Genomic DNA, 13,779 nt, shown 5'->3' with positions numbered 1-13,779 from the left:
GTCCTAGTTTCAAGATGCAGATTATGTCCAGCCTTTCACTTAGGCAGCAGCATCAGGGCAGCAGAGAAGCAGTCCTTCTATAGGTCCAGAGGTGTACTGAAGAGTTGAGTCTAAGGGTCCAGTATACATATCTAGTGCCAGTAGAAGAAGGTTCTGGAGGTTTCCACCCCTAAAGGTTTTTAGAATTTCCGACCTCCCTGCCCTGGCCCCAGCTTCCCTGGGGTCACAAGAGACTGGTGTCAATTTTTTGTGTGTGTGCCCAGGCAGAGCCTTTCTGGTGTGCAAGTGTGTTAGGTGACAACTCCTCCCCCTTATCAAGTCAGAGATGGCCCATCCTGCCAACACCAATGACCCTTTGTTTCAATGTAGCAATACACAAAGACAACTGCAAGTTACACATAGTCATGTGGCGCAGGATACTAGCTGTAGACACCAAAGAGTTGGGATAAAAAAATGCCAATTTCTAAAAGTGGCATTTTCGAAACTGTGACTTAAATTCCGACTTTACCAATAAAGAGGACTTAAATTACCTCAATAGTCCTGCTTGCTTTCAATTGAAAGTTATCACTTCTTGAACGTAATATGTTGACCCAATGTTATTCTATCGGAGAGGCAGATCATACCGTAGTTAAAAAATAATTTCCAAGTTTTAAATACACTGCACCGTCCCCTATGGTCTATATGGGGCCTACCTGGGGGGTAACAATAGCAGGCCTGAGACATGTTTAAAAGGCTTTTTAATTAGTGGCACAATCAGAATAGCAGGCCCACTAGCAGCATTTAATTTACTGATCCTGGGTACCTGTAGTACCACTTTACTAGGGATTTATAAGTAAATAAATTTGCCAATTGGGTGTATGCCAACTTTATCATGTTTAAAGGGAAGAGCACATGCACTTTTGCACTGGTTAGCAGCTGGTTAGCAAGGTCAGCAAAAATTAGAGCAGCTGAAATGGATGAGTAAGTCAAAAAGTTTAGGCGAAGACCACACTATGGGGCAGATTAGGATGGCGGACGGACCTGCGTCCGTCCGCCACCCCAGAGTTGGAGGGACCGTCCGCAGGGGCAGCGGCGGTCCCTCCATGCAAATTACGATGTGACCGCCACCCTGGCGGTCACATCCTGTATGAATAACATTGCGGCGGGTGCTGCTTCAAGCAGCACCCACCGCAATGTCAAAAATGCATGTATTACATTTACATGCACAAAGCGGCAGGCACCGCGCAGTGCCTGCCGCTTTTGCATGTAAATGTTGGGGGTACCATAGGTACCCCCCATGTGCACCCCCCACGCCCGACACCCTGGGTGCCCGCAACGGGCCCCCAAAAGCCAAAGTCCACATGCTTTTCCACGGCGGAAAAGCCGCTGCGGAAAAGCATGTGTCCGTGCAATTCCTAATTTGGCTGACGGTGTCTTGCAGACACCGTCACCAAATAGCCCTCCCCACCCCGCGGATCAGCGGCGGACGGACCTGCCGTCTGCCGCTGGTCCAACCGCACTCCCACCGCCATCCTAATCTGGCGGTGGGTCTTCTATTTCACTGCGGCGGTGAATCCGCATACTCCGGGCCGGCGGTGGCTTCCGCCGTCCCGGAGTATGCGGATTATCCGCAATCATAATGAGGCCCTATGGCTGGTTTTATTTAAGAATAATTTAATGCCCTTTTTAATTAAAAAATAAATGTAACTTTAAAAAAGAATAATTGGTAAAAATATCTTTTTATTTTAATTGTATTTATTGTAATAAATTAGCATTCCTTACAAATAATGTAATATTTAGTTAATAGTGCAGAAACAAAAAAATATATATATTTAAAAAATAAATACAATTATTAAACTCTAACATTTACCATGCCCATTTTAAATATTTTTAAACTTTTATTAATTTCCCTAAACTTTACCAAAGCAAAATCTGCACCCTATTTCAAAGGTGTCCGCAAGATGTCTGCAAAGTGGACAGATCACAAAAGATATAGTACTAACTTTACAATTGTATTTGTCATTTTACTTAGCACCCACTATTTCATGCGCTGTGTGAGTCTACACTTTTGAGTAGCTTACACTCATAAATGGTGAATGGGAAATATCCACGTGTAGTAAAGTTACTCAAAAATGGAAGCGTACATTACGCATGAAGATTTACACACATGATTTACTCACACCCTCAAGATGTTAATGTTTCGTCAATTTAGAGCCTAAACTGCAGATATACCCTTTCAGAATTCAAGATCAAAGTTACCCCATTGGGCTGAGTGAGATTGGGTTCTATATTGTGTTCTTAGTCTTTGAATATTAGAGAAGAAAAGCGTGAGGCAATGATTTGCGAAAATTTGAAGCACGGTATTGGCTGTCCCAATAATGCTGCTCAGTTGGGCTGGTAACTAAGACATGATTTTTTTTCGATAACATCAATATCTCTGGACTGTGTTTAACCTGAATTTTGGAGAATTTTGTGGCTGGACATAATTGTGGAGATAGTACTCTAGGGCAAAATGGTCACACCAGATAACTGGAGAGGCCGTATTCACATTGGCACTAGCATGAATCCCTCGCAGAGTTTTGATGCCTTACCTAGTATGTGAATCTCAGATTGCCCCTGCTGTTCAGGAAGAAAGAAAGCTTCCAGAATGTCAGCAGCATTCTCTAGCCAGAGATGAACTTCTCCCTGAAGCAAAAGTAGTGAACTGCAGACTATACATTATCCAATAGGTTCCAAATGTGTTGAGTTGCACAATGTTTCTACCTCGAGGATTATAAGTTAGAAAATAGGGGACTGTGTATTTAGGAGCTATGCTTTTTTGTAAAAGGGTGGCATCACTGAACCCCAGTCACTGTGGTGATGGAGAGGGCCAATAACTTTAAAGTGTTTCCATAGAGCAAAGCCACCTCCCTTACTCTGCGATGACAAGTAGCTTGTAATTAGGTAGATAGGTGATATCATGTTGGCACTGGCTGCATCAATGTTTTCCCTAAGATGGGATTCACACAAAAATAACAGACAGGGGTTTGCCTGATTTACACGATCATGGTGTAGGATTTGTTGTTGGCTGCAGGCTGAATGTTCAGTAAGACATAGGACACTCAAGCAGTAGCTGGAAGGGGGAACTAGATCACAGTAGCATGAGAGAAAAAAGAGGAGAAATCTGTGAGTTATATAATAATTATATAGTGATTATTGTGTGCTATTAGCTAAATTAAAATAGTCATGCTGTGAAAGGATGGCAGTGCAAGTATGTTACTTTTCTGTGCATGGTGACAAGCAAATACAAGCTCATTTCAAATCTTAGCATTTTCCTGTTGAACCTGGACGCAAAACATTTGTTGGCATGTATGAACAGCCAATGACAATTTAGCCAATATGGCGACACAAGAAAGAGATGATAAATCATAGATGAAATGCATATACAGTGAGTGGCACACTCAAATCCTTTTATCAAAATACAAGAGTAAAAATTATTTTTAACCAAAACAGTCTGTGAGACAACATCTCATTCATGTGCCCAAGGGTAGAAACATGCATTCTCCAGCTACCAAATACAAACCCCTTAGGCTTAGGGTGAGTTTTTATTTTACATACAACTGGAGTGCTAGTATTTTCAACACAACCAGCCTCGAAAGAGAGGACTCAATTTCTGAAGGCACCCTGTGCTTTGCTGCACAACCAGTGTTTTTTTGTGCCTAGGGGTCTTGGGCATATACATGTCGAAGAAGAGGTGGCTGCTGGCCCCACGGGCCATCACATGAATTCAATCCTTTATTATTTTCTATGGGCACAGGTCATCATTAACTAATAGTTCTCCTTGCCTTACACAAACATCATATTACTGTGTAATTGTTTATATTATTGCTCCAAGAATGCGGTTCCGGACACAACTACCCTTTCAACCAAATTCAATGCCCTTTGTAGTTATCTGAAGCGAATCATCCACTAAAGGGAGCTATGATATAACGTATGTTGTAGCATTTCATGCTCTTGACAAATATTCCATCCTGTACACATACTCCTGCAATTCACATTGAAATCTGACAATTCTTGATATTGCTCAGGATTCCCCTTAGAGTGAACACCTCCTCCAATGACTGCAAATAATAAACCAATTTTCCTGCAGATAAGAGCTTGAAGTTATCATTTTCCCTCTGACATGCTGGTGTCTCAAATATGATGAAGGAATATATTGCTTCTGCATCCATCAACACAATAGATACAACATAACTTCTTCATTTTTATCAGTCCTTCTTGTTATGAGCCCAACACCTATTCCACAAACACTAGGTTTCCATGACAACAATGCATGGACCCCAAGTATCAAAGAGCTTGAGTGGGGAAGCCATGACAATATCTTCTTTGCTTCTTCATAGGCCAGGGCACATTTTTCACTCCCCAGATCTCCAGTTACATATGTAATGGATTGGTTTTGTGAGAAAATCGGGAAACAGAGTAAACTCCACCAGAACAACAAAAAACAAACATTAGTTCCTTATTTTGCAGATTTGGAGCTTCAGACAAACCTCTCACCAAGCTCTCCTTGGGAGATACACTAGCTCTTAAAATATGTCTCAAGTAATTCAGGACGCTCACTGCATTCTTACATTTTCTGTCAAAGTTTATTCTGTTTATATTTCCGTCTTCAAGGTTCCTCCATTGTTTCTCAAAATAGCCAAACCTAGCTCCAACTTCTCACAATGGGCTATTTTGTTCCATTCACTTGCCTGTATCTCATCCTGAAGACTGTGAAAATGGCATCTGTTAACAACTGAAAATCAGCTTAGGCTGATGCCAGCCAAAAAATCATCCTCTTCAAATGCTATGACTGTCCAGCATTACAAAGGATGTCACATGCCTGAAGTCTTCATGTAGTAAAATGTGATGGTACACAGTTGCCACATCTAGGGTGGTGAACACCACTGCTCCTTTCAGCAATAATAACATCTGTACTATTTTGGACGGAGGATGACTGTCCACCAATTGTTAGCAATTATAATCACATTGGTCATCACATATACTGAAATATCGATACACTTTATAGGTTAGAATAATATGAGCCAAGCGTTAAGCACTCTAAGCCATTTTCATAATATTGTCCATGTGTGTAATCAATTCATCCATCCCTGGATTTCCCTTTTAATCACATTGTAACCCTATGCAACCTGTGAACACAGAGTTGAGTATTTTGACATGACCTGTATATCAATAGTAAAATATTGCAGTACTTTCAATTTCCCATTGAAATCATCAGGTAATCCCAACCAAGGATCTCAATACAATTCATTACAATCATTTTAATGTTTTCCAAGACCTGAACTGTATTATTGAGTTTGAGCTCAATCTCCAGCATTAAAAAGGGAGCTACAGGGAGAGGTGTGGGGCCGCGGCCAGGGCGACTGACGCTGGAATCTGGGGACCACGGTTCAATCCCCGGCTCCGGCGGCAGGTTAGCCCAGCACCATGTGACTCTGGGCAATAGCTCGCTTAATCTTCCCGACGGCCCCCAGCGCCTAGAGACCCCTACGGGTGATTGTGCGCTTTACAAATGTGGACTTTACTTTACTTTACTTAAGCTATACCTGAAATGGAATTACTTTTAACTTGACGATTGACACCAAACTCTTCCAAGATCACTATTTATTCATATAAGCTATGGGTTGATACTGGGCTTTTTCATGGCTGTGCCACCAAATGTCTCCAATTGCACATTTTTAATGATTTGCAATGAGGAACTCTGAATCTGACATTCTTCTTAACACACTCCATTGATATCAGTTTGGCAATGTGATCTAAGTCTAGCAATCCCACACCACACATGGCAAATAAAAAGTAATGGCTTCCCTTTATTACAGAAACTCCATTTTAGGATTTCAAGCCACTCGTGATGCTCCATAAAGTAGCAGCTGATCTCCTGACTGGAACCTAATGACGCACCAACATTACTCCTATTCTCATGAAAATGTGTAGTTTTGACATTTTCTGTATTTCTAAATACAGTTATCCTGGACAGGTAAATATGGAACCAAATTAAGGTCACAAAAAATAACACAGCAAGATTGTCTTATGATAACAACAATATTTATTCGGTAAAAAACAATATCGCTGTGTCTAGGAGCTCAATATTTAACAATAAAAATATATACATAATATAAATAACATATATTACAAACAACAGACATACTCGTGCTAATACATGTATGCAATATTACTTCCATGCTGACCCTGCACCTGCCCGAAGGTAATCTCCATTTAGGATCACTGTGGCAGCCCATGTACTCTCAGTTGGACATCCTGTTAATAAGGAAACAGAGACCCTGTGCCTGTACTTTAGTTATTTTTTGTTTGAAAGTTTTCTATAGCGCAAACTTGACCACAACGGATACCACAGCGCTTTACAGTTTATGCATCAAGAGGGATACAAACAATCAAACACAGAACAAAAAAAACAAAAAATACACAGACATGTAAAGCCAAAGCATTCTTAGTGACCTTGGCAGCTGGGCCACTGATCTGAGATTGTGACCTTAATATCCAATGGAATAGCCTGTCAGAGGCAGACATGTCTTCATCAAGAGCACTTTGACTTCCTTTTTAAAGGGGACCGTGGAAGGATTCACCCTGACTTCAGGGGGGAGGGAGTTTCAAATCCTCGGTGCCTTACCTGAGAAGGCTCAATTGTAGTCTTTTTTTTCTTAAGTTTTTGTGGTTTGAGCAATAGGGTGCTGGCACTTCTGGAGGCTCTCAAACTACATGAGAGCTCCAGCTTGTGAGCGAGGTACAGTGGGATATTGAAGTGAATGGTTTTGTGTGCCATGCAGGCAATTTTTAATTTTATCCGAGCTTCATATGGAAGCCAGTTCAAGGACAACAGGTCAGCAGTGATATGGTTGTATTTTTTGGTGCCTGATATCAGCCTAGCAGCAGAGTTGAGTTCATCCCTAAGAGAAGCAGTCTTCGCTCTAGGTAGGCCGCAGAGGGTTGCACTATAATAGTCCAGTTTTGAGATCGCTAAAGCTTGCACTGCCACCTTTAGGTCATGAGCAGAGAGATAGGGGTTGAGTTTCCATAGAATGCTGATTTGGAAGTTCACTCCTTTGGTTAGGGAGCTGATGTGCTTCTGCATATTCAGACTTTTGTCTAGCATAATTCCCAAAGAGATTGCAGAATCAACAAGGTGCGGTTAAGAGCAATGAGATGATTCAACCATTGTTCCATGACCGGAGATTGCTTGTGTGGCGCGATTAGGAGGAATTCCGTTTTGAGCGACTTTAACTTCAAATGGTTGTGTGTCAGCCAGCTTTGAGTTTCCAATAGGACTGCATTGAGAGACCAGATGGCCTCAAGGGAGGCGATCTTCAGGTAAAGTTGGGTATCAGCCACATGCATGTGATAGTGAATGCTGGATGATTTCAGAATTTCCGTCAAAGGCTCCATGAACAGGTTGAAGAGCGTGTGTGAGAGTGCTGAACCCTGTGGGACTGCTAGTGTGACCGGCAATGGATGATACTGGTTCACCTTGAAACTTTGATATCTGTTAGGAAGGAATGAGGAGAACCAGTTTAGAACAGGCCCAGACAATTCCATCCTGTGTTACCGAAGGTCAATTAGGTTATCAAATGCTGATGAAAGGTCGAGAAGGACCAGTAGGCAAGAATCATTTTGGTATACTGAAGATCTTAGACTTCATCGGCAACACTGCAGAAACCTAGAAAGGCGTTGGAGGAAAGTCTACTGCCCCATAGCCAAACAAACCTATAAAGATGCCCTCACAATATATAAAAAGGCGATTATTGCCCGAAAAACTGTCTTTTTCTCGGCACAAATAGAGAATGCCACAAATTCTGCTAGAGAGCTGTTCTCTGTCGTCACAACTCTGTCCACTCCCTCTACAGACCTTCTGCAATGATCTCTCCACATTCTTCACCACAAAGGTGGCTGATATATATTCCTCTTTCGAAGGGGATACCAGGACTAAACATAGAGTCTGTAATGAGGAAAAAGTAATTTCTGATCATAATCATGATCGCTTTCCCTGTTTTACGCCCACCACGCAAGACAATATTATCAGACTCATTTCCACCACTAAGTCGGGCTCCCCTCTGGACCCTTGTCCTCCTTCCGTGATGGCAAAACTCACTGAAGTGATCTCACGTCCACTCATGGAAATTTGCAACACTGCATTCCAGACAGGTCAATACCCCAGTCCTTGGAAGAAGGCTGTAATCAAACCCCTTTTGAAAAAACCTTCCCTGGACCCTACAGCTGTGGCCAGTTACAGACCCATTGCGTGTCTGCCCTTTCCTGCCAAAATATGCAAATCTCTGATGAACAAACAACTCTCAGAGTTCGTCGAGGCTCACCAACTCCTCGACGAAACGCAGTTTGGGTTCAGGAAAGGGCATGGAACGGAGACCGCCTTGATAAAGGCCTCAGATGAGATCAGGGCTATCATGGACCAGGGAGGGGCGGCTGTCCTGATCCTTCTGGATTTGTCTGCAGCCTTTGACACGGTCGACCATGGTATCCTGGTCGACCGTGTCACAGCCTTGGGGATAAATGGTATGGCCAGGGACCTTATTTCATCTTTCCTGGAAAACCGTACCCAGACAGTGAGGCTGGGAGATTTCTACTCCCCTATCTCTGCACTCCCCTGTGGAGTCCCACAGGGCTCCTCGCTAAGTCCTATGCTATTTAACATCTACGTAGCGGACTTAGCGAGGGTAATAAAGGCCCATGGGGTACGGCTCACATCCTACGCAGACGATACCCAGCTGGTTCTGGCAATCCATAGAGATGGCCCTATTGTGGCAGCCAACTTCCAGAGAGCCATGCTCGAGGTCAGCACTTGGATGGCCTCGAACTGTCTGAGGCTTAACTCAGATAAGACCGAGATCATGACTTTCGGTAGGCTCTCTCCTGAATGGTCTTCTATCTGGTGGCCTGAAAAGCTGGGCCCTCCACCTGTCCCAGTAGAAAAGGCCAGAAACCTGGGAGTGATTTTTGACAGTAAACTGTCTTTCGACCTCCACACAAACAAGGTTGTCTCTTCAGCATTCTTTATTTTGAAAAAAATTAAGAAACTATTGCCTTACCTCCCTACCTCAGCTGGGAAGACCCTGGTCTCTACCTTAGTTTTCTCAAAAATAGACTATGGGAACGCTCTCTTTTTAAACACACAGAAGCGTGTCCTAATGAAGTTGCAGTCTATTCAGAATGCGGCTGCAAGGATTCTTCTTAACATTTCTCGTCGCAAGCCCACCACTCCTGCCATTCGTCATCTCCACTGGCTGAGAGTCGAAAGCCGTATCAAATTTAAGGCCCTCTGCATTGCCTATAAGGCAGTACATGGTGTTGGACCCAGGTTCCTCACAGAAGCCTTTCAGCTATACACCCCCAAGAGGCAACTAAGATCGGCTAACATCTGTCTCCTCCCTGTACCGCGTACAAGAACTGCCACCTGGGGAGACAGACGTTTTCTGGTGGCCACTCCAAAACTTTGGAATCTCTTGCCATTGGCTATTAAAACTGCCCCGAACCTGATGAGCTTTCGCAGGCTCTTAAAAACATGGTTGTTCAACCAGTAAGTTAATGGCTGATTTCTAGTAGCTCACAAGCGCCGAGACACCTTAGGGTATTTGTTGCGCTATAAAAATTTCGAAAATAAATAAACATTCTTAGCGCATCATCCGCAGATTTTTTTTTAGAATTGGGTTAACTTGACCCGATTTTAGGCAATCCGGAATAGCACCTTGCCGAAGTGATGCATTGACAATCTTAGTCCGAAGTTGGAGTAAGGAGTAAGGAGGTTCTAACTTCGGAGAGGAGTTTCGATGGCAGGGGGTTGCTGTAGTGATTAGAAAGTTTCAGAGTAGCCAGCATTGTGCGTATATTATATGCGTTGTTTTTGGGACAGTAAGGCTGCACAGGGACAGTGACATCCAACCCAGTGGGCAGGAGAGTGTTCAGCGGCCTAATCGACAGTTGTTCAAGGGCAGAGTGTAGTTCAGCTTCACTCTTAGTGGTCTTATCAGTGAAGAAGTCAGCAAATTAATTGCAGTTCGGGAGTGGTCCTCGATCTTGTGCCAATAAATGTACGCAATCTACACAAAATAACCTTTGAATCAAAGTGCAAACAAGACATCTCATTTATCAATATGTGACAAGTTTTCGCATTTGCCACAATTCGATTCCCCCCTGCACATCCCCATAGATGAACAGCCAACACAAGACATCGACTCACCATTTTTGATCTCATGTCATCTACTAAATACATAAGCATTCTCCGGACATATGTAGATTATCTTCTCATATCATCTACTAAATGCATAAGCATTCTCCCGACATATGTAGATTATCTTCTAATATCTACCCAAACAGTGAGCAGCAGGAACACGCAGTACCATTTCATGATACAGACTTTGGTTCGTCCTGTGACTTCCTGATGAAGGCAACTTGCTGAAACACATGTAGGGAATACCTTCAACCTTTGTAATTCTGCTCTTTTGGCCACAACAATGTACACCATCTGTTATCAATAGTACAAACATTTGGCTCAATTTTGTACCATAGATCATAAACATTTTCTATTCCTATTACATATTTAGAAGGCTGAGGAATGGATGCATGTATGTTTGAGCATGTGTATGTCTGTTGTTTGTAATGTATGATATTTATATTATGTATATGTTTTTATTGTTAGATATGGAGCTCCTAGACACAGCGATATTGTTCTTAACCGATTAAATATAAGTTCTCATTGTTATCACTAGAAAGTCTTGACGTGTCATTCTTTGTGCACTTAATTAGGCTCCATATTCACTTGTCCAAGATATTTTTTGAAATGTATTGCTATTGACCCTGATCTTGGCAAGCTAATTTGCTGCAGGGGACCCCTCCTTTTTTCAATTTAATAAATACGGTTATGCACTATTCCTCTCAATCTTTTCTGGTCGAAAAATCCCAGCTCCTTGTCCAAGAACTCTCCGTACGTTTCCTGAGCCAATGGTACTTGCAGGTCCCGATGACCAAAACAGTTTCCGTCAGAAACCCTTTTTTCTTTCGGCTTCTAAAGAATAGAACAAACTTACAAGTGAGTTCTGCTCTCTGACCTTTCTCACAATCAATCAAAAAAGGCTTAAACCTTTCTTTTTAACTTATAGCAATGGTATCCCTTTTAATAATATATTTATTGGCTACATATTAATAACTATGTTTTAAATTAGCAGGTCTGTGCACTCCATGGTGCCCATCCCTTTTAATAAAATATTTATTGGCTACCTATTAACACCTATGTTTTAAATGAGCAGGTCTTGGTTACGTGGTAGCCCTCCATAGTGCCATAGACATCCAATATAAATGTGCTTTATAAATACCACACACAATCACATAGTATATGAGCCCTCATCTGGCTTTTCACTCTTACTTATCACCAGTTTACAGATTGTTTAATTTTTTGATTATAGGAGCAAAGAGAACTATGCAAAATGCAGTGTTTCTTACATTTACTGTGTACCGCAAAGCATGATTTTAATTTTTTAGAAGGTTGCTACTACCACACCTGCACTAACTAGAACCTTCCCTATTTTTTCCTTCCTTGATGTTTCTGTTTATTATCTATCAGACGCTTGTGCATAGATTCACCCTTACTATCAATCAGAGATATTCCTTAATAAAATATCTGCATTCTCTAACCACCGTGCAGGACCCAACATCTGCTTTAAAGAGACATCCTCAATAAACAGTCTCTCCTGGATCTTCTGTTTTTTTATAGTTTTCTCTATAACTTGGCTTATTCATTTCATCCTCAAACTTACAAGAATTGCAGTTAGCCGCCAAAGCTCATATAACCCTCCATTGGTTCACCTGTCAATTGAACTCTCTGAAAACATGTGGGTGTTTTTTATTGGTAGATTTTTAGGTGATTCATCTGCTGCCTCTTTTGGAATTTTTTTTAAGTACCTTCTAGCAAATTACGTTTTCATTCAGACACATTGCTAAATATGGATAAATGCATCTCCCTCATTTTCCTCCCTTCGAATCCACTGTTTCTATTGCTCCCAATCTTAAAATTCCATTCCTGGAACAGATGAAAACACTGCTGGTCATAGGACACTGTGCATCATGCATGGTCGCCGTTGGTGGTGTTAGTAGTTGCTGCTAGTTGTCAAGGATGACAAACTTGTCCAAGAGTCAGATGGCATAGCAGTCCAAAATGCTTCAAATGTTAGAAGATAAAGATCAAAAATAAATCTTCCACACTTGAAGACATGGTGGGAAGAATTGAAGTTGTTCATCAAATAGGACCAGTTAACCTGCAATAGTATATATATTTACTCTATTCAGTCTTTACAACCATCAAAGTATACACCCAGAAACATAAAACACAAAGCATATATCAGAATACTTATGTAGAAAACCTTTCATAGCCACCGGCGAATGGGTGGCAGCAAAACAGGCGGTACAATGCAATACAAATTGTGATTGTAGAGACCTATTTGAAGCACAGCAATTGGATAATAAAATCATCTCCCAAATCGATTATCTAAGGGAGTATAAGTTACATAATGGGCATTAAAATACAATCATATAGTTAAAAAGATAGAAAGTTAAAAGTTAAAAAAGAGCATGTCACATACATTTAATTGCTTAGGGTAATCCTTAATTATAACCCTCATTAATAGGGTCATACCAAGGGTTAAAGTGACCAGTGCTTCAATATCAGTGCACAATAAGAACAACAACAATAGGCACCCACTAAACTGCAAAACAGTAATACAGTACAAATGCTAACTATGTCAGAAGCACCACAATTAGGTGATAGAGTTTTGCCCCTGACCAGTTATCTAAGGGAGTATAAGTTACAGAATGAACATGGGGACAAAAACATGTTACGTACATTTGATTACATAGAATAATTCCTTAATTATAAAAACCACATATAAAGTCATATCAAGAATTATAGTGACCTGTGCTTTAATATCTGTACAGATAAGAACAGCAATAGACACCCACAAAAATACACAACAAAAGCACAATTAAAGTCCTAACACTAGGGCTAAATTCCAGAAAAAGTAATGGAGAAAATCCATAACTCATTACACATCATTTTTTAAAATTATTCTTTATTTATACCAAGCTGCCCCCAAGAATTTACTAACAGTTAAAACTATTTGAAAAGCGTTATCATTTTTTTATATCCTAAGTACTACCTGGTAACAAGAGACCCCCAGTTCACGACATTCGGGAATAATCCACTTGTGATGAGAAATGGAATATTCGGAGCAAAAAAAAGTAGGTGTGATTCATTTCCATCGCCCTGGTTGCAAACGTGGCAAACCGTGGATACCTTTTCTTTAATCCATTTTTGGGTGAATGTCATGATCCTATAATAATCAAGGTTTAATATCTATCAGTGTTAAGCAAAAAAGAGGGACGAGGGCTTATTTATTGAGGTCCAGCGCACTCGCCCCAAATTGGCTATGTTAGCAAGGAAAGTACGAAGCTCCTCGTGGTGGGTGTGATAGGGGATCACGAGCATGTAGGGGTAGTGTGGTCACAGGCAGGCTGTAATGGTGTATGGTAAGGAGAGGGGGATTCTCCTTGTTGGAACTAGGGCTCTTCTACACCTAGCAAGCTAGGTGTCATGCTTCATCATTTGAGCCTGCCCCTCGCCAGGTCGGCGCTGCAATACCTGGCGGGCGCCCGGAACCGGGGCTCTTTGTCGGGGATCTTTTGTTCCTGCCGGTGGGTGCAGTGGGGGTAAGGGGCCTAGTATGTGCAGATGTAGGGGAAAAG

This window comes from Lissotriton helveticus, chromosome 8 (assembly GCF_964261635.1).
Source record: "Lissotriton helveticus chromosome 8, aLisHel1.1, whole genome shotgun sequence".
Classification (NCBI taxonomy): Eukaryota; Metazoa; Chordata; class Amphibia; order Caudata; family Salamandridae; genus Lissotriton; species Lissotriton helveticus.
The sequence above is the reverse complement of the archived record's forward strand: the minus strand, read 5'-3'. Positions refer to the sequence as shown.